The sequence below is a fragment of the Perissodus microlepis genome, chromosome 14 (assembly GCF_051167445.1).
Source record: "Perissodus microlepis isolate ML-2025 ecotype Zambia chromosome 14, ASM5116744v1, whole genome shotgun sequence".
Taxonomy (NCBI): Eukaryota; Metazoa; Chordata; class Actinopteri; order Cichliformes; family Cichlidae; genus Perissodus; species Perissodus microlepis.
This window is the reverse complement of record NC_140474.1, coordinates 35135678-35158075: the sequence shown is the minus strand read 5'-3', so window position 1 is coordinate 35158075 and position 22398 is coordinate 35135678. Positions and strand designations below refer to the sequence as shown.

The 22398-nt window shown below is 41.8% G+C and overlaps 1 long non-coding RNA gene across 2 annotated transcripts; it reads right to left on the bottom strand.

The window, feature by feature from the left end:
* Positions 1-10098: 10098 nt before the first annotated feature.
* Positions 10099-13054, bottom strand: LOC146374315 (uncharacterized). Of its 2 annotated transcripts, XR_014802171.1 has the most exons (4): positions 12800-13054; positions 12476-12512; positions 11763-11858; positions 10099-10979 (listed from the first exon to the last, which is right to left on the bottom strand). It is a non-coding gene; the product is annotated as an uncharacterized LOC146374315 (long non-coding RNA). The 2 variants fall into 2 exon arrangements; XR_014802170.1 differs by having other exon boundaries at positions 12476-13054.
* Positions 13055-22398: the final 9344 nt, after the last annotated feature.

The window sequence follows — 22398 nt, the reverse complement described above, 5'->3', positions numbered from 1 at the left end:
CTTATCGCGGGGTGGCTGGAGCCTATACCAGCTGGAGCCTATACCAGCTTGATGACAAGTCAGTTAAGCTAACAGAAATGTTCAGATCAATTCAAACCAATTTAGTTTTAATTATATAGCACCAAATCACATCAGCTGTCACTGTCCTCAAAGCGCTTAGTTATCCTTCTACCAATCAGACTTTTCTGACAGAGGGCATTGTGTATTTTGCAATTAAAGTCCTCACTGGGTTAAGCTGCTGAAGTCTGAAACACATTCTTTAATTAAGAGAGGACCAGATTGTGCAAAGTGAAATGCTGAAGTAATGCACAGATCATTAGAAAACAAAGACATCCAAAACATTAACAAATCAATAATCCACCACTATATTCTCTTAAACCAAAGATTTATTTAAGAATGTATGAAGCCCTAATTTACTTATTTTCCATCTAGCACATAAATAATATAAGTTCTCACATAAATAAAATTTGTATTTATTGCAGGTTTATCTGGTTTTTGTTAACCAGATCACACCAACTATAAAGTCTGACCAGATCCCAAAACACTACATGTAGGGTAAAGAATATGTTTGTGTGGGACACCTTACTAATGCTGAGAGGTGATGAAAACTGAATCTAGAAACAAAAAAACAAAACTATGCTAGTTAACAGTTTGGCATCAGTTATGTGAAGGACATATATACTGCCATTTATGTGAATGAAAACGTCCAATCTTAAAATAGAAGGTATGATCTCTGTTTTGTGCAACCATGTCTATCATTTTAAGTATTAAGTATTAAAACTGTTTAAATATATTTTAGCAGCCAAACTGTCTGTTTCAGTTTTAATAGCAATTAATCCATAGGTCAGCACACGGACTGATTCTTGGTAAATGGACTGATTGTTATGCAGCACTTTTCTGCTCTTGCAAAGCACTTATAGCACATCAGTTCTGAACCACACTTTTTCATCTTGGTGTTCTCTGTTGCAAACTAGAGCACATTAAAATGTGGGGCATTGCATCAATATATGGGACTGGTAGACAAGGAATAAAAATGCTGTGCAGGCCCACTTAAAGTAGGCGCATGATCGCAACATCCACAGCAAGTAAAGGTCCTGCATTTAAAGTCTCTGTAAAATAGAAGTATTTAGATATTAAGGTAAAGATAGATATAGTTTATTTATCCCAGAACTGGGAAATTTTTTATGTTATAGTAGTTAATGTTTGACTTAAATCAAACAAACCTAAATAACTTAAATAAGTAGAGTGGTGTTCAGCTTAATAAAATCTTAACAATCAACAACAATAATAACTAGTTGAAAATAAAAGTAGGCACAATAAAGTAAAATAAGTATAACTTTAATTAGTGATATATAACTAGTAAAAATGTCCATCCATCCATTCATTCATTAATTTTCTGCTGTTTATCCAGGTTCACGTTGCGAGAGCAGCAGTCTAAGCAGAGATTTCCCTCACAACAGCCACCTCTTCTATCCGGGGTGTCTCCGGGGGAATACTGAGACATTCCAGGCCTGCAGAGATGTGTGATCTCTCCACTGAGTCCACTGCCCAGAGTACCTCACCTATAGGAAGCGTCCAGGAGGCATCCTAGTCAAATGCCCAAACCACCTCAACTGGCTCCTTTAGAATTTTCCTTTCAAAACAAAAGCAACAACAAAAATAGAACATTAAAACTGGCTAGCTAATTGTTGGTCTTCTACTTCACCTTGTTGTCAGTGTGGGCACCAGGTACCACCTCAAAATCCTGGATAGGCACAGGCTGTAGTTGTTTTCTTCCTTCTGTAGTTGATGATCTCTGGTCTTACTCAGAGATGATTTCTTCCAGACCACTCCACAAAATCATCCTCCTGCTCCTGTCCATCACGTATACATCCAATCACTGTAGAACTGTCAGAGTAGTTCTGTTACCCAGAGTTGCACTGAAAGCCTGAGATGCACAAGTTGAAAAGGAATGATGAAGGTGGCACTGTATGTTGTGCATATTTTGCCAATACCCAGTGACACTGGGCAGTTATCAGAAAATTGCATGTTAGTACTCATTGTGCAGAAAAATGTTTATTTTCATATCTAATATATTTAAATTGATATTACTGCAAAATTAATGTGCATGTTGCGTTATATTTAATTCATTTTAACCACTTAGGTTGTTTACTCTAGATCTATGCATCTTATTCTATATGGTAATGTAGCATTATTCTGCTTTAAGAATCATATATATTTAAAAAGTTCAGCAAGCTCATACCTTTGCCTTCAACTCTTTGACATTTTCTAGCAAATCTAAGAAGGGCTTTATATATATATATATATATATATATATATATATATATATATATATATATATATATATACTGGCTGTTTTTTTTTTTTAATGGGGCTGATTCTAAAACCTAAAAATGGTTGCCTTGGAGAGAGGAAATGTTTGCAATTTTAATGTATAGTAGACAGAATTACCATGAATGATGGGTAATTGCTAACCCTTGCCAGCAGAGGGAGGCACTGCTCAGTTGTATTTGAGTAGCTGGCAAAATGAGTTTTCATGCTGGTAGTTAGCTTATGTCAGGGGTGTCGAACTCCAGGCCTCGAGGGCCGGTGTCCTGCAGGTTTCAGATCTCACCCTGGGTCAACACACCTGAATCACATAATGAGTTCATTACCAGGCCTCTGGAGAACTTCAAGACATGTTGAGGAGGTCATTTAGCCATTTAAATCAGCTGTGTTGGATCAAGGACACACATAAAACCTGCAGGACACCGGCCCTCGAGGCCTGGAGTTCGACACCTGTGGCTTATGTGATTTTGTGCACAGAAATATATGACATTCCATTTTAGAAATGTAGTCCCATGTTCCAATTAATTTTAATTAAATTACTAATGTTACTAGCCATCACATGTTGTACACATGTCCAGCATGACCATTCACCAGGCTAAAGTTTATTGAACATTTTAGTGCATATATTAATATGTACATTAATATGTAGTACAAGAATGTTGAAAATGAAAAATCTTTTTTACAAAGTGAATTTTCAGTTATATTTTTAAATCTACATATTTTGATCACATTTGATCACATACATACAGGGAGTGCAGAATTATTAGGCAAATGAGTATTTTGTCCACTTCATCCTCTTCATGCATGTTGTCTTACGCCCGGATCAACAAGGTCCGCGTCAGGTGTTGAGGAACCAGGGCACCCTGACGACAAGTGGGCTACTGGAACAAGAAGGCATCGGTGGGCAAGAGACGAAAACAGGGCGTTGTTGGAATGCTACTACACAAGTAACCCTGGCGGAAGGGGCTACATGAATAGGATGAGGGACCTATGGATTCTTCGATACCCAACATCCACAATGACGGCGAAACAACTAGTAGCTCAGTGTTCCAACATTCGAAAGAAGGGACTGCTATCACAGCTAGAGATTGACGAGGTACAACATAAATGCTACGGCAAGGAGGAGTCAGGACGCCAGGTCAGGGGGGAGATATCATCACCCCCACCCGAGATTGGGTACATAGCCCCAAGTGCGATAGGAGAAGGATCGTTGAGTGCGAGAGGAACTGACCTGACAAATAGGATCATGGCCAAGCTTGAAACCTGGATCCCCCGTAGCCGGTTACCAAGATTACGTGAAGTACCCTCAGAAGGTCTGCTAGATGATGTTAATGCAGCACTACGGACGATACCTACAACCACGATTACCGACACTAACAAACTGATCTACAATACGGCAGCAGTGATCAGTGAGATGCTTGGCTACAAGTTGAACAGCCACAAGGGGCAGTACCCTCCATGGAGAAGGAGGCTAGAGAGCAAGATCAAAGCAGCACGGAGGGAGGTTAGCCAACTAACGGAGTTGCAGAAAGGTGCGGCAAAGAAGGTGCATAAGAAATACAGCAAACTGTCCATACCTGAGGCCTTGGAAACTGCCAAGCAAAGACTCACAGCCTTGGCCAGCCGCTTGAGGAGGTACACCAGAGAGATAGAAGGCAGGAGAATAAACCAGCTGTTCTCCACAGAACCAGCAAAGGTGTACTCTCAGTGGCAAGGGAACAATAAGAGAACAGCACCACCAAGGCTGGAGACGGAGCAATACTGGAAGAGCATATGGGAGAAGGACGCAACCCATAACGGCAATGCTCAGTGGCTAGTGGATCTGAGGGCAGACCATAGCGACCTCCCTGAACAGGGACCAGTAACCATCACAGTGGCAGATATCCAAGAAAGGGTCTCCAGTATGAAGAGTTGGACAGCACCAGGGCCCGACATGGTTCACGCCTACTGGCTGAAGAAGCTGACTGCACTCCACGAGCGTCTGGCAGCACAAATGAACCAGCTGCTAGTTAACGAGAGACACCCGGAATGGCTAACCGAAGGTCGAACGGTCCTGATCCCCAAGGACCCCAAGAAGGGACCGGTCCCCTCCAACTACCGACCAATAACCTGCCTCACCACTACATGGAAGCTCCTGTCAGGCATCATATCGGCTAAGATGAACAGGCACATGGGTCAATACATGAGTGGGGCACAGAAAGGGATTGGCAAGAATACCAGAGGTGCAAAACACCAGCTACTGGTAGACAGAACAGTCAGCCGAGACTGCAAGACCAGACTGACCAACCTGTGCACTGCCTGGATTGATTACAAGAAGGCCTATGACTCAATGCCCCACAGCTGGATCCTGGAATGCTTAGAATTGTACAAGATCAACAGGACCCTAAGAGCCTTCATCAGGAACTCAATGGGGATGTGACGTACAACACTAGAGGCCAACTCCAGGCCCATAGCACAAGTCACCATCAAGTGCGGGATCTACCAAGGAGATGCTCTGTCCCCACTGCTGTTCTGCATAGGCCTGAACCCCCTCAGTGAGATCATTAACAAGACTGGCTACGGATACCGACTACGGAACGGAGCAGTTGTCAGCCACCTCCTGTACATGGATGACATCAAGCTGTATGCCAAGAGTGAACGAGACATCGATTCACTGATCCACACTACCAGGCTATACAGCAATGACATTGGAATGTCGTTCGGACTGGAGAAGTGTAGTCGAATGGTAACGAAGAGAGGGAAGGTAGTCAGAACTGAGGGGATTGAACTACCAGAAGGCAACATTGCAGACATAGAGGACAGTTACAAGTACCTGGGGATCCCGCAGGCGAATGGGAACCATGAAGAGGCCGCTAGAAAGGCTGCAATCACCAAGTACCTGCAGAGGGTCAGGCAAGTCCTGAGGAGTCAGCTGAATGGTAAGAACAAGATCCGGGCCATCAACACCTACGCCCTGCCCGTGATCAGGTACCCTGCTGGGGTAATAGGCTGGCCAAAGGAGGAGATAGAAGCCACTGACATAAAGACAAGAAAGCTCCTTACCATGCATGGAGGGTTTCACCCCAAGTCCAGCACCCTGAGGCTGTACGCTAAGCGGAAGGAAGGGGGCCGGGGACTGGTGAGTGTCAGCACCACAGTCCAGGATGAGACAACGAACATCCAAGAATACATTGGGAAGATGGCCCCAACTGACCGAGTGCTCAGTGAATACCTCAGGCAGCAGAAACCCAAGAAAGAGGAGGGAGACGAGGAACCATCATGGAAGGACAGGGCCCTGCACGGTATGTACCACCGGCAGATAGAGGAGGTGGCTGACATCCAGAAATCCTACCAGTGGCTGGACAAAGCTGGACTGAAAGACAGCACAGAGGCACTAATCATGGCAGCACAAGAACAAGCTCTGAGTACAAGATCCATAGAGGCTGGGGTCTATCACACCAGGCAAGACCCCAGGTGCAGGCTGTGTAAAGATGCTCCAGAGACAATCCAGCACATAACAGCAGGGTGCAAGATGCTAGCAGGCAAGGCATACATGGAACGCCATAACCAAGTGGCCGGCATAGTGTACAGGAACATCTGTGCCGAGTATAACCTGGAAGTCCCGAGGTCAAAATGGGAGATGCCCCCAAGGGTGGTGGAGAATGACCGAGCTAAGATCCTGTGGGACTTCCAGATACAGACGGACAAAATGGTGGTGGCTAACCAACCGGACATAGTGGTGGTAGACAAACAGAAGAAGACGGCCGTAGTGATCGATGTAGCGGTTCCGAATGACAGCAATATCAGGAAGAAGGAACACGAGAAGCTGGAGAAATACCAAGGGCTCAGAGAAGAGCTTGAGAGGATGTGGAGGGTGAAGGTGACGGTGGTCCCCGTGGTAATCGGAGCACTAGGTGCGGTGACTCCCAAGCTAGGCGAGTGGCTCCAGCAGATCCCGGGAACAACATCGGAGATCTCTGTCCAGAAGAGCGCAGTCCTAGGAACAGCTAAGATACTGCGCAGGACCCTCAAGCTCCCAGGCCTCTGGTAGAGGACCCGAGCTTGAAGGATAAACCGCCCGCAGGGGCGAGATGGGTGTTTTTTTTATATATATCTATATATATGTGTATATATATATATATATATATATATTAGGGGTGCAATGATACACAAAATTCACGGTTCGGTTCGGTTCGATACTTTGGTGTCACGGTTTGATATTTTTTCGATACAAAAAAAAATGTTCATGCTTTTTTAATTTGTTATTTATTAAAATTATAAATATATATTTTAACTCAAAAGTACAGTTTTTAAATTTAATGTTGCTGAAACAACAAAGTAATAAAAAAATAAATCTATCTGATCGAGAAATCACTCATCTTTGGAAAAGAGAGTTTATTACAGAGAAATGGCTCTTTCCAAAATAAAAGCTATACTATACGCTTCTTCTGGGCTATATTCTCAGCAGCATGTTAAACATATCAGGTCCCCATAAGGAGAATCATGTGCTAACGGCTGTCTAAATGACTCGGGTAAAGTTTGTAGCATGCAGTGTTGGTCAAGTTACTTGAAAAAAGTAATCAGTAACTAATTACTGATTACTTGCCCAAAAAAGTAATCCCGTTACTTTACTGATTACTTATTTTCAAAAGTAATTAATTACTTAGTTACTTAGTTACTTTTTAAAAACACGATTTACAACCTGAAGAGGTGATAAAGCGATAGATCTTTCAGCCCAACTCTACTTTTTCTGCATAATCCATCATACAAAATGTAATCAAATGGAAAAGTCTCTTTTTTTAAAACTTGTTTTATTAGTTTTAATCTTTTAACTTCATGCATGAAGCAAAAATTTAATTATATGCACCATTCTCTGACTTGAAGAAATTAGTTTAACATTTAAACCTATTTTCTGCACATTCCAGCACATAAAATAATTTTTTTTGTGTGTTTACACTCAGTCTTTCAAATAGATGCAAGTAAAACACAGCAGAAAGTAAATAAAATCAAAGACTAGCGGTCCTGTTGCTCTATTTTCACCTGTAAAGCAGGAGTAGGGCAGGTGGAGGTTTACCCTGGTGCAGGTGTGGCGCAGCGGTCAGTGGAAGAATCCGCAAGTTTCTCTGTGAATTTCCCATTACGTCGTTGTGCACTCGGAGCTTGTTTAGTGTAAAAAGAAGTTTTCTTCCAACACACAACGGACGCTAATGTTTTTGTCACTTTTTATGGAATCAAACTCAAAGTAAGGTCAGTACTTCCACGCTTTAAACGCTGCACGCTCATACTCCCGCACTCGATATATGATCCATTGTTGATCTGCACACAGCTGTTGTCACGAACGTCGCACTCGCTTACGTCACTGTCATGAGACATTCTCGCAAAAAAGTCACGGTTTTAGTAAGGCAGTAATGCAGCGTTCCTACGGCAAAGTAACGGTAATCAATTACCGTTTTTGCAATAGTAATCCCTTACTTTACTCGTTACTTGAAAAAAGTAATCAGATTACAGTAACACGTTACAAGTAACGCGTTACTGCCCATCTCTGGTAGCATGCGTGCTTGTTGTTTTTGTCTGCTTCCACTTGTCTTTGCACTAGGATGATGTCGGCGTAAATGTGCAGATTTTGTTCCCACTAGTGCTGTCAGCATTAATCTGAAATGACGTTAACGCCACAAGACGGCAAATCTCTGTTAACGAGCTACCGCGGATCGCCCCGTGCGTGGGGCTGGACGGCGTCAACACGTTAACGAGCAAACTGCGCTAACGCAGTAGTTCCCACCAATGTAATTAATTGAGCATTGCGTGGCACATCCGACATACTGTTTTACTTTTGTCCATGACGCGCTTACCTTCAGGGTCATACTTCACATGAAGACCAAAATAGTTCCAAAGGCCAGATCTGAATGAGGGTGGGGGAGGTTCAATTTGCCATATTGCAACGAGCTTAGCTTCTGTCTTGCTAGCCTGCGCTGCGCTCAGTGGATCTGCGCTCGACAGTGCAGCCTAGGCGTAGTAGTCGAACGCAGATCCACTGATCCACACAGACAGCATCGTCAGAAGAAAAGTTGATCAAATAAATTAAAAATTTTGCATTGTTCGATACATATGCGTACTGAACCGAAAGCACTGTATCGAACAGTTCAATATCGATACGAGTATCCTTGCACCCCTTATATATTTATTTATTTATTTATTTATTTATGTATATATTCAGGGGCGATTCTAGGATCAGAGCTTTGGGGGTGCTGATCTCTCTCACCCAGAGAGCTGCCCAGCCAGGCAAGATAAACCTGTCTCTGTCAGTCCCTGCATCCTTAAATGTTGTCCCGAGTTCTCTCTGACTGTCACTTTGGTGCATTTAAACCCCTGTTCCTCCCTGTCCTCATCGTCTGTTGTCTTAGTCTCCGTTATCAGTCATCATAATTTTACCATCTCTGTGCAAGTCTGCAAATTTCTTTATTAAATTATAAGATTCTTAAATTCATCAAGTCTCTCTGTGCCTGTCACTGTTCCCTGTCTGTTTTCTTACCTGGTTCTTCCTGACCTTGTACTTTCTCCTCACGTTCCCCTCTTTACTCTCTCCCTCTTTGGACTCACAATCATACACAAATAGATTGTATTCAATTAGATGAAAAATTACATTAATATGAAAAAAATACTATTAAGATCACTAACAAAAAGTCCTCTCTCAGTGTACTTTCAACCAAAAGGCAAATAACCAAACCACATGAACATCTAATAAAATATATAAACATTGAAACACTGATCCAACGTTATTCTTGATTGACGGATCATTTGATTTTACACTTTTACCTGAATGTGGCTCCTTTTTTTGAAAAAACTTCCTTATACCCATTATGAACCTGGCTGTCTCTCTGTACACAAACACACACACATACACGCACAACAGGAGTTATAAGGTTAATGGGCATTCAGTCAGTTAGCTAGTTAGTATCCATTTCAAACAGGACAGTGGTAACTAGGGACGATTCTAGTATCAGAGCTTTGGGGGTGCTGAGCACCCAGAGAGATGCCCAGGCAGGCAAGATAAAGTTTACTCGTCACAATGACACTTCTTCCCTGTCTCTGTCAGGCCCTGCATCCTTAAATGTCTCCAGTTGTCTCCAGTTCCCTCTGACTGTCTCTTTGGTGCATTTAAACCCCTGTTTCTCCCTGTCCTCGTCATCTGTTGTCTTCGTCTCTGTTATCAGTCATCATAATTTTACCATCTCTGTGCAAGTCTGCAAATTTCTTTATTAAATCATAAGATTCATCAAGTCTCTCTGCCTGGGTCCTCGTCACAAAACATGACATTGTTTTGTACATTTTAACACAATCCCCACATTTGTGAAAGAAAATCAAAACAGTTTTTAAAAATCTGTAACAGAGCCATCAAATCTGATAAAGGTTATTTAGATGCTGCAAAAGAAGAATGGATTGGAAAAAAAAAGAAAATACATATCCTAACCTTAATTACTGCGGGAGAATAATGAATGATGATCATAGTGAGTAAGAAGTAAACTGAGTGCATTTTTTGGACAGAGATTAACTTTTAATGTGTATGTATAATATAATACACACTGTAAACCCGAATTAGTTGACTGAACTCAAAACTTTTGTGGAAACTGATTACCTCAAAAGATTTAAGTACACAAACTCATCTCTTCTAAGTATGGGGGTACTCAAAATTTGTATTTATTGTTAACCTAAAAATTTAAAATTATATTTTATATTTTATTAATTGAGCTTTACTCAAAGACTGTATACTTTAATTTCAATATTTTTGTATTTCTTGTAGTTTATTATTTTGATGCAACACAATGCAATTATATTACAACCTAAACTCAAATTATATGATTATTAATTAAAAGATATTTATGTTTCAATGTTTGAGTGTAGACTACTAAAAAAAAAAGTACAGAAATTCAGTTACTTTACATTTTGTTTATTTAACATTTTTTCATGAAAATTTAAAAACATCACAAATGCTTTTATAAAACCACTAACATGGACATGGGCACCATAAAGTGAGCATTATAAATTCAGTGTAGAACATTTATCTTTTTATAAAATCACAAAGGACGACATCAGTCCTAATTGCAACTTTCACAAAATACACAAAAATGCAAAACAAAAAGTCAAATACTAATCACTTTTTTTTAAATAGAAATGAAAAACAATTTTTTAAAATGGGTACAAAGACGATCAGCTTCCAAATAACCAGATAGGCAGTCAAGTATAGGAAAATTAGATAAACTGATGGAGTTAAATCCACCCAAAGCCTGTAGTAAACTTAGATTGCTTTAAATAAAGTGCTTCAAACAAAGTGCTCAGTAACAGAGTGCATGTCCTAACAAACATTGCCTTATATTCTTTAAGAGCATGTAGGCAGGGGTTTCAGGGGTTTGCCGTCATCAAGCCCCATGAAGATATTTTGGACAAAGACAAATGTGTGAACCAGCTTCCTGGGGTCGTCTAAATGCAGAGCATAGATCAAGCCAAACAATAAAGCAAATGCATCTGCAAATCTGGGAATATCACACATCACCTAGTCGCCTTTCACCACAACAGCCATGCTTGAGGAAGTAAAATGGACTGGACTGGCCGTTGGTAACCACAGTGAGAAGGGCAACTGGAGTGTCAATTAGGGTCGACTCATCCAATGCGTCCGCCTGGAATAGACACAGTATCAATGGTAAATGGCCTGTATTTGTATAGCGCTTTACACATTCAGTCATCCACCCATTCACACACACATTCACACACTGGTGATGACAAGCTACATTGTAGCCACAGCCGCCCTGAGGCGCACTGACAGAGGCGAGGCTGCCGGACACTGCGGCCAGCGGGCACTCTGACCACCACCAGTATGCAACGGGTGAAGTTTCTTGCCCTAGGACACAAAGACCGAAACTGTCGGAGCCAGGGCTCGAACCGGCAACCTTCCGATTACAAGACAAACTGCCAACTCTTGAGCCACGATCGCCCCAATTAAATAAGTAAGGTTGGTTTGAGAGAATGAGACAAGCATGACCTGTAATCTAGCAAAACATTCAGCAGTGTAGTGGGTTACTTTGTAACGAGTTAGGGTACTCTACTTTTTTGAAAAATATACATTAACTAAAGCTAAAGTGTTAGCTTCTTGCACTACATAATTTGTATGTTTGTTATTTTTCTAAAAAAAAGTAATTTTTTATTTCATGACTTTATCTCAAAAAGAAACTAAATCTCGACTTCAGCCTGGTTTTTGGGCCACCTGCAGCATAGCCAAAGTGCTGTGATACACCTGTGCCCTGCTCCTGACCCTGTGTGTGTGTTTGTGTGTGAGGGTTTTCTAAAGAGAGGGTATTTTGCTTGTACAATTTGGTAGCTGCTAGGGTATTAAATTGTATTTAAAAAAATCCATGGCATTTTATCTCACTGGCAGAATTTAAGTGATGCAAAAATACACTTACATTACATGTCTTAAAGAATTCTGGGTCCTCCTCCCGCAGGTATACAGGAAAGGCACGAAGCACTGCAGTGCGTTTCACGTTGATATCAGGCGCCTCCTAAAAAGGGAAAAGAAAAGTTCATTTAACGCAAAGTTTTCAGGTGTCATTCTTTGGGGAGAATACATGTTTATGAAACTGCATGACATCGGACTCTACTAAATTTTGGAGACATTTCTTTTAAGATACAACCTTTCTGTCTCTTGTGACAAAGAGTCTGTTTCTTAATCATTTGACAAAAACCCTACACAGTATTTTAAAATAGTGTTCTCCAGATCTATATAGAACATGGGGTTCAAAGCAAGGAAAAATTGTGTGTTTATCAGTGAAACTTTTAATTTGTGTTAATTTTATCATTATCAATATATGAAATCTGCACCTTAAGGGACTTAATGAATGGTTTCTTCTAAAAATTAGAAATGATTGAGTCATTTCACATCATATGAAAATATTAATTTTTAATACAAATTTGGCCCTACAAAAATGGAAACTCAGTAACAAAGATAATGGAGATTCTCTAAACACGAGCGAATATCACAGTAAAATTGTTGATTGGGATTTACACATTGGATGTATCCTCAGTGATTTGGTACAATTATACAACATTATTTTATAAGAACTGAACAACTGATGAAACAACTTACTTATGTGACCACATATGAAGTGTTATAACTTACCACAAAAAGTGAACTGTGCCACTGACCCTTGGTAGATCTGCACATGATAAAAAAAAAAATGCATTATAAATACTAACACAGCTATTAATAATTAAACTGGCGGGGTACATTTAAGATGTTAATGTCACAAAATAAAATAGACTGGTAGAAAGAAGTACAAGGTAATGGTAATGGGGGGAGCCATGAAAATATATCTTTTCAACATGATTCAGTGTGACAAAGCAGGGGCATGATTAAAAAACAAAACAAAAAAACAGGTCTTTTAACCTAAAAATGTTTTAATGGCCATGAAGAAAGGACTCTTCAATAGATCTTTCAACTCACCTGCGTTTACTGTCTCCACCTGAAATTAATTGCAGTCTGAATTTTTTTTTTCTTCTGTCTTTTTGTCTTCGGTCTTCAGCCTTGGAAGAAAAAATAAAAATATTGAAAACCTTATCAGCACACTAAATATACAACACCTTGCTATATTTCAATTGTTTTAGATAGAAGTTGCCACTGCTAGCTAAGTCACTTTTGAACGATGCTAATGAGAAGAAAAACAAAAACCTGCCGAACAATGAGGCTGCTGTTGTAAAAACGCCAACTTCCTTGCGTTGGCAATGGGTCGTTAAAATATCACTAAGACACTTTCTTTATGTGCAATTCTTATTAAAACTGTGTTTTAATCGGTTAAAACTGTAAAACTAACGACATCATCGGTTTGAAAAAGAGCGCGAACAACAGTGACCAACTACTCACCACCTGGGTCTGTGCTTTTTAAAACAACAGCGCATTCGAAAACAAGTTATTGGCTGCAACATATTAATATACTTGCCTTTTTTACGGAAAAAATAAACATAACGAAGGTTCCGTTTTACTTACAAGTTTCTCCAAATGTGCTCTCCAGTCGCTCGAGAAGGGCAGCCATATTGAACAGAATTTTCTGTCAACGTCGTTCAGGTTAGAGAGAAAACGTCATGACGTAGTTGACGTACACATGCGGAGCTCGGAAAAAAACCATTTACTCAAAAATCATAATTAAGAAAGCAGTATTTACTCTTAACTTCTAAGCCATGTACAATTATAACTGTTTGAATCGTTAACAGAACAGAAAAGTTTTAAGTTCTTTCAACTTTGTGAGGAATTTCAATTGTTATATCCACAAACTTTATAAGTCAGGTAGACTGTTGGGGTTTACAGTGCAGATACATAAAAATACACTCGAAAAATAGAAGAGTCCTTTAAATGTACAAATGTACAAAATATTGATAAAAAAAAATTATAAAACTGGAGGCAACTTTGCCTCTGGTACAATGTATACAATGTATGAAAAGATCTTTACTGCAGATACTACTATGGCTCTGCAGAATTTTTCTTTTATTTTAACCTATGTTGCCTCAGCTTGAGGTTGACAAATCACTATTGTTGGTGAACTCTCTCAAGCAGTTTAACAGTTTGTTTTGCCTGTCACTATTCCCTGTCTGTTTCCTTACCTGGTTCTTCCTGACCTTGTACTTTCTCCTCACGTTCCCCTCTTTCCTCTCTCCCTCTTTGGACTCACAATCATACACAAATAGATTGTATTCAAATAGATTAAAAAATTACATTAATATGAAAAAAATACTATTAAGATCACTAATAAAAACTGTCCTCTCTCAATGTACTTTCAAACAAAAGGCAAATAACCAAACCACATGTACATCTAATAAAAGACATAAATATTGAAACACTGATCCAACATTATCCTTTATTGATTTGTTCTTACACTTTTACCTGAATGTTGCTCCTGGGTTTAATATCGGCACATGCACATATGACAAAATAACCAGCTTCTCTCATTCCATTTCAAACAGGACAGTGGTAACAACAGCAGGCTACAGACAATTTTAAGTTTTAGATTTTAAATAGGCTATATACATTTCAATGGGAGCAAAAGGACGGTCAAATGTCATTGATTTTACTACACGAGGACGGATTGTAGGTAGGGTAGCAAACATCGTCGGAAAACACGTTTTCAACACTGCAGGGTACCTGAGTGCAATGCATTTCAGCTAAAAAGAAACATGGTCTGACTCCTACCTAACTATATAAGAGTGACTGAAGGTTAAATGCAGCTAATATGTCCTGTTTTAAGCCAGGCACTCACACCTCCGCTCCGCTGCGTCTCAGCCACCAGGGCGCTAGAGCCAGAGCAGGGGAGAGGCGAGCTGGAGCAAACCATTTTGGGAGGATGGGGAGTATCTATACTTTTGTTGTTAAAATGTTATGTCTCAAATAAGTACTGTATGCTTTTTATATTTTTAGTAGTGTGTCACACAAACGGCAAATATTGTCAAAAAAGTAAGAAATCTTTGGGGGTGCTTTGATTTATTTTTGGGGATGCTGAAGCCAAAGCACCCCCAAAAATGGGCTAAAATCGCCCCTGGTGGTAACAACAGCAGGCTGCAGACAATTATAAGTTTTAGATTTTAAATAGGCTATATACATTTCAATGGGAGCAACAGGATGGTCAAATGTCACTGAATTTACTACTGAGCAGGACGGATTGTAGAGTAGCAAACATTGTCGAAAAACACGTTTTCAACACTGCAAGTTACCTGGGTGTAAGGTTTTTCAGCTAAAAAGAAACATGGTCTGACTCCTACCTAACTATATAAAGAGTAACTGAAGGTTAAATGCAGCTAATATGTCCTGTTTTAAGCCAGGCACTCACACCTCCGCTCCGCTGCGTCTCAGCCACCATCGCTCTGGCAGCAACGGCGCTAGAGCCAGAGTATGGGAGACGGGAGCTGGAACAAACCATTTTGGGAGGGGGGGTTATCTATACTTTTGTTGTTAAAATGTTACGTCTCAAACAAGTACAGTACAGTATGCTTTTTATATTTTTAGTAGTGTGTCACACAAACAGCAAATGTTGTCAAAAAAAAGTAAGAAATCTTTGGGGGTGCTTTGATTCATTTTTGGGGGTGCTGAAGCTGAAGCACCCCCAAAAATGGGCTAAAATCGCCCCTGTATATATTCCTCTATAACTGAACTGCTGTAATGCAGCTGTAATGCAGTTCAGTTCAGGAATACAATGGAGTATATTTAAATGAAAATCGAAACATATTTTTTATACATGGAGTAGATACTTTACTTTTCCAGGTTTGAAAAGAGAAGCCAAGGTGGAAATACCTGAAATCTTTTTTTTTTTTTTTTTTTGTCTTTTTGTAAAGGACAGGAGAGAGCAACCCCTGTGGCTAGAAAAAGACTTCAGATTTTCTATGGGAAAACAGCCCAGGGCTCCCTAGTAATTTGAGCTTAGTAAACATGAGTTATGGCTACATGCGTGTTTTATATTATCTATGGTCCAAGTTTCAGTCAGCTGATAATACCAAGAACTCGGACTCTTGGTCAGGCTCATCCAGGCTTGTGGGGATTGGTTTGACACTTATTATTTTTTGCTGCTCGAACAGGTAAATGTCTCTCTTTTCTTAATTCCTCCTACAAAAGGATAATTTTCTAGCTGTGGAAAAGGTCCACATACAAGATACCTAAATGTCTTAAATTGCTGAAGTAAATCAGAGATATGCAGATTAAGAAAAGCCTTGGAACTAGACTGATTAAGTAATCCCCTGCTCCATTGCAGCAACTATGCTCTGTGTGTCAGGCAGTGTGGGTATTTACATGCACATAAATAATCAGATCCACCAATCAACTCATCCATCTGCCCACTGCTGTAGGGTATAATCCTGGACAAGTCACCAGTGTGTCTCAGGGCTAACAGAGGAAGACAACCATTTACATCAGAATCAGCTTTATTGAAGTATGTGTACACATAAAAAAAATTGGGCTCTGATTATTTCTTTGCTCTCAGTGTACTTAAAAGACAGACAATACTGACAACAAGACATCAACATGACAACATGACAGACAATAATAATATATTTATTTATTATTTATTTATATTTATTTATTTATGGTGCAGAGTGCAAGGATGTTGGACTGAATTATGGCATAAATAAGGGATGAATAACTAGTATAACATGCATGTTTTTGGACTGCCGGATGAATTAATGTAATTGTGATGAATGACCATTGAGCAGCAAGGCTACAATCATTGCAAGAATAGACAGGCTTTAGTACAGCCAAAGTTTTGTTATTTTTATTTGTTAAAGCTTCAGGTTACAAGCTTACCATGGCAGCTCTGTGGCACACTAGTGGACTCTTCCAGCAGCACAGCAAACAAAACCTACACTAACTGGGTAATTGTGCTGATGATCTTTATTATGGACTGGGTAATGTGTTAGAAAGGATGAAAAATAAAGACCTATAGACGGCTGAAAAAAATGATGTGTCAGTTCTGAACCACACTTTTTCATCTACAGGGGAAACCAGAGTATGTGTTTGTGTGTACTGTCTTTCGGTTTCCGGGTTACGGCTCCATTCGTCCCATGCAAGTATGGCAGTTCATATGGGTCATAAATGTGTGGGATGCGACATCTCTATGCCTCTGTAGCACGGAAATGGTAGATGTATGGTGTGTTTGGGCTACCAACATGCTATGCTGGCCAGGGAAGCTCCACAGTCTTGCATAGACTGTTTTATATTGCCAAAATTTTTGAGATCATGGGCAGGGCATCCAGGGCTCTGGATATTGCCTTCCCTGAGAACCCTGTGGCAGTGGCCTCCAGGTTTAACGACATCACACAGCCACGGTGCTCTCAGCTGCAGGTGCTACTGCTGCCTGATTTTAAGGACCTGGTGTGCAGGCAGTTTGAAGCCCTGGCTGCTTTGCACAGGTGGTCCATTGCCTGCAGGAAGTCTTCTAGCATGCATGAAAGAGCAGGCCATCACCACAAATAGTGCCTTGGCCTCATCTGGGTAGTGCCGCAGCATCTCTGACTGTTTCAGTCACAGCTCCAGTAGCACAACCAGAAATGTATAAAGAGGCTGCCTGTTGACCCGGCAGCGGCTCACACAGGCTCGAGACAGTTGCCATGTTGCTCAGGAGTTGTCAAGGGGCCTGCTCAGGCGCAAGTGCAAGGATGCCCAAGGCTGCTGCGCCTCAGCCTGCTCCTGAAGCTCCAGCATGGGGCCCTGGGGATACCAGGCCTCAGCTGGCAGCTTTGCGCAGACATAGCACCAACACGTAGGGGAAACGGAGAGGACGTGCAGCCAAGGCTCGACTGTCCTCCAACCATCTCCCTCCATCTTGACCTTTCCAGGGGCAGACCGGCCAGCCCCCTTCCCTGTCTGCCTTTTTGGTCGGTCCTTGATCCAGGGCTACCACCTGCAGTTCTTCTGCAGACCCCCCATCACAACCATCCCGACCTTTACCTTAGTGAGCAACCCCCAGCAGGCCCAGATAATAACATGGCGCCCCTCGAGGCAGAAGTGTTTGCTTGCTCTGCTCTCAGATGCTGACTTGTTGTTTGTTGTTGTTTACTTTTTGTTCTGTTTGCACTGGATAAGTGCTGTGCACTGTTAACATACCCGAGACAGGCACTACTTGATATCGGTAACTCATACAATCCTCTGGACTTTACCCTCCCACCGGACTTCACCCTTCCACCAGAGTTTCAAGTCATTGTTCGCCCTGGTAGCCACTGCCACCACCACTCCCAGGAATGTCCTGAAACACTGAGCCCTAGTGAGTCAGCCGACCCCACGAGAGCGCTTCAGAGCTCCCCAAGAAAAGCCCAGCCACCTGCCTGAATGACTATAGACCAGTTGCACTCACTCCAATCATTGCAAAGTGCTTTGAGAGAGTGGTGCTTGCCTACATCCAGAGCAACATCACAGACGCTCTGGATCCCCTGCAGTATGCCTACCGGCCCAATAGGTCCACGTCAGACACCATCGCTGCTGCCCTTCACTATTCCCTCTCCCATGTGGAAAACAAAGACTCATACATCAGGGTACATTTTGTTGATTACAGCTCTGCCTTCAATACTGTCATCCCACACAAACTCACTCACAAGCTGGCAACACTCGGCCTGGACCCCACCCTCTGTGACTGGCTATAGGACTTTTTGATTGGCAGGCCCCAGTCCATCAGGATCGGCAACAGGACTTCAGCCAACATTATTACAAACACTGGCGTCCCACAAGGTTGCGTCCTCAGTCTCATCCTCTACACCCTGTACACCCACGACTGTGTCACCTCCAACAAAGATAACATTATTTTGAAGTTCGCGGACGACACTGCAGTGATTGGTCGCATCACTGGAGGGGACGAAGCGGCTTACAGGAGAGACGTGGCCAGTCTGGTGTCATGGTGTGAGGACAACAACCTCACCCTCAACACTGACAAGACAAAGGAAATGATAGTAGACATGAGGAAGAAGAGGAGGCCTCACCAGCTGCTGTTTATCCGGGGCCTTGAAGTGGAGAGGGTGAGCAGCTTTAGGTACCTGGGTGTCCACATCAGTGAGGACCTCACCTGGACACTGAACACCACACAGCTGGTCAAGAAGGCTCAGCAGCGGTTGCATTTCCTGAGGAGGCTGAGGAAATTTGGTGTGTCGGCCAAGATCCTCAGCAGGTTCTACAGCTGCATTGTGGAGAACACACTGACCAGCTGCATCACTGCATGGTACGGCAGCACTACTGCTATGGACCGCAAATGCCTGCAGAGAGTGATAATAACTGCGGAGAAGATCAGGACTCCGCTGCCCTCTCTGCAGAGCATCTACCATCACAGAGTCCAGAGGAGAGCTGCCTCCATCCTCAAAGACCCCACACACCCCCAACACAGACTGTTCACACTTCTGCCCTCGGGGCGGAGGTTCAGAAGTGAGAGATCCAGAACATCCAGACTCAACAACCCCTTCTTCGCCACTGCTATCAGACTCCTGAACAGCTGACCTATTTTTGAACAGTAATAATAATTTTTTGCACATCAGGTCATTCTGCATATTAAGCTACAGCTCTTTTGCACATATCTCTGTTTCACACTTCAATATTTTGTCTCCTTTTCTGTCTTCATTTATTTATTTGTACTATTTGTATTTTATCTGTTCTATTTCTATTGTATATATTAATCGGCATCTGTGGGTGGACAGCAAAGAAAGAATTTCATTGCACAGAGAAATGCCTTTTTTTTCTTTGGAAACATAACAATAAACACTTTGAATCTTGAATCTCTTGAATCTTGAATAATGCAGGAAGAACTCTCAGCCCTCCTGAAGAAAGATGGGATACAGGAGGTGGATGCTGGGGACTGCCAAGCTGGGTTCCCTTCCCGCTCTTTTTTGGTTCCCAAACGGGAAGGGTATCTTTCCCCAATGTTGGATCTCAGGGGCCTCAACTGCTATCTTTGTCCCCTGATATACAAAATACTGATGGTCCCCAAGGTGAAGCAGGCCATCAGTTTTGGGGATTGGTTTGCTACCATTGATCTGAAAGTCATTTACTGTTTTCCCCTTCGGCATCTCTCTTGCACTCTGGACCTTCACGTGATGCATGGACGCTGTCCTTGGTTCTATGAGGATACAGGGCCACAGGGTCCTTAACTACTTACACGACTGGCTGGTTTGCACCACATCAGAACAACAGTCCTGCAGCCATGTAGCTTAGCTCATGTACATGTTCAGGCTCAAGGCTTGCGCCTGAATCTCAAGAAGAGCAAGCTTCAGCCTTCCCAGTGTCCTATGTCTGGACATAGGGCCTCTGTGTCCCGCACTGCGGAGCGACGCTAGACCTTTAGGAGATGCCTAGAGCACTTCAGACTTCACTAGTGGGTCAGTTGGGGGCTATACCTCTGCCTCATGGGCCATATGGATGAAGGGACTCCTCCAACCTGGAGCTGGGCTAGGTGGTGGGTCTGGTGACTCACCACCAGTTATTCTCCACAGACGCCTCTCCAGTAGTTTGGGGTGCAATACACGAGGGCTGTGGTATCAAGAACTGCAAGCTGTCATCCTGGCACTCGAGTAGTTTCTCGTCTGCAGGGATTTGATGTCAGCGTCAGGGAGACAGCCCTGTTGTGTCAGCCGATGTCAACAGACAGGGTTGCCTAGACTTGCCCCTCCTTTGCAGGATAGCTGCCAGGCTGTGGCAGTAGGCTCACCCCCTGTTCCGCTCACTGAGAGCTATTCATGTGCCAAGGCCACTGAACATAGCAGCAGACATTATGTGAGGAGTCTGGCCCCTGAGAAGGAGAAACTCCACTGCCAGCCTCAGCCATGCGAACAATGCAGTAGTCTTGTGCACTGTCCATTAGGGCTGCTACTCCTGTCGCTGGGGAGTGTTTATCTCCTGTTGTGTGGTCCACAAGTTGGACTCATATGAGGTTAAAGTGGACACCATACATGGTGGCAGTGATCAAAGACCATTTGCTTTGGTCATTCAGCACTTAGTGAGGCTTACTCCTTTTAAATATATTGGTTCCTGAGGGGTGTCCAGCAACTTATTCTCAGGCCAGGATCCCCGGTTCCCCTCTGGGACCTGGACCTTATCATTGGCGCCATTCAGTGGTCTCCTTTTGAAGCACTGTAGGTCACTGACCTGAAATGATTGTCCTTGCGGCTTTTTTTGTAATTTTATTTAATTTAACATAGAAAGAAAGCATGTCTTATTTTCTGTACTTGATATTTAAATAAATTGACTGCATCTGCGTTTAGAAAATCATCCATGAAACTGACCATACCCATGAATGCTATCCAGAATTGCATTCACAGGCTACTTTGCCCTGTTTAGTAAATTTGGCTCCTAATGTCCTTGTTTCACTTACATTATATTGTCAAAAGTATTCACGCACTTGTCCAAGTCATTGAATACAAGTGCTCCGATCACTTCCATGCCCATAGTTTTATAAATTCAAGCATCTGGGCATGCAGACTATTTCCACAAACATTGGTGGTTGCTCTCAGGACCTGAGTTAATTCCAGTGTGGTACTATGGCCAGATGCAACCTGTTCAACAATCATGAAATTTCCTTTTTTCTAAAATATTCCATATTCAATGTAAGAAGTGTTATAACAAAGTGTAAGCAATTGGGAACCACAGCAATTCAGTCATGAAGTGGTAGGCCAAGTAAAATCACAGAGCGAGTTCAGCAGATCCTGAGGCACATAACGCACAGAGGTCTCCAGCTTTCTGCAGAGTCAATCACTACAGCTTTCAAAATTCATGTGGCCTACAAATTAGTTTAAGACCAGTGTGTAGAGAATTTCATGGAACAGGATTCCAAAGCTCAGCAGCTAACATCACAAATGCCCATTTCGAAGAATGAACAAAAATTCCCATAACACACACCCAGACATCATGGAAAGCCTTTCCAGAAGAGCCGAAGCTGTTATAACTGCAAAGGGTGGGGCGACATCATATTAAACCCTATGGATTTGGAAGGGATTGGATGTGAAGGCAGTTGAGTGAATACTGTTAGCACTATAGTGTATTTGGTATATCCAGATGAATATCTTATAATTAAGCAAGTTTAAGGCTAGAATACACAAAGGAATAGGACTCTGTGTGTATTCATTTTGTCAGCAGATTTTGTTTTTAATTTATTTTGTTTAAAATGTAATTCAGTTTTAGTCTACGACATAGCACAAGATTATAGTAGACTGAAACTAAAGTTGATTCAGTTGACTAAAACATAAAGTGTAAAAGTTTGTTAAGACAACTGCTCCACACGGTTTACAAAGCATCTTATTTTCCTTGACATCAAATGCAAACTGTGTTAATTTGTTTTCCTCCAAAGCAGAGATATTTTGTTATGTTTCCATGTGCCCCCCACCCCACAACCACACAAATGCCTTCAAATGTCACCTTACTGCACAAAGATATTGCCTCTGATTGGATCACTTCCAAAAAAACCAGTTACTACGCTTGAGGTGCTTGTCTTAATTTTTTTTGTTATACTAGAAAACCAAAATATTTGAGGAAAGGTTTGAAACCATGACTATAGATTAGAGAGTTTTAATGAAGCACACAAACCACGGACTCACCACACG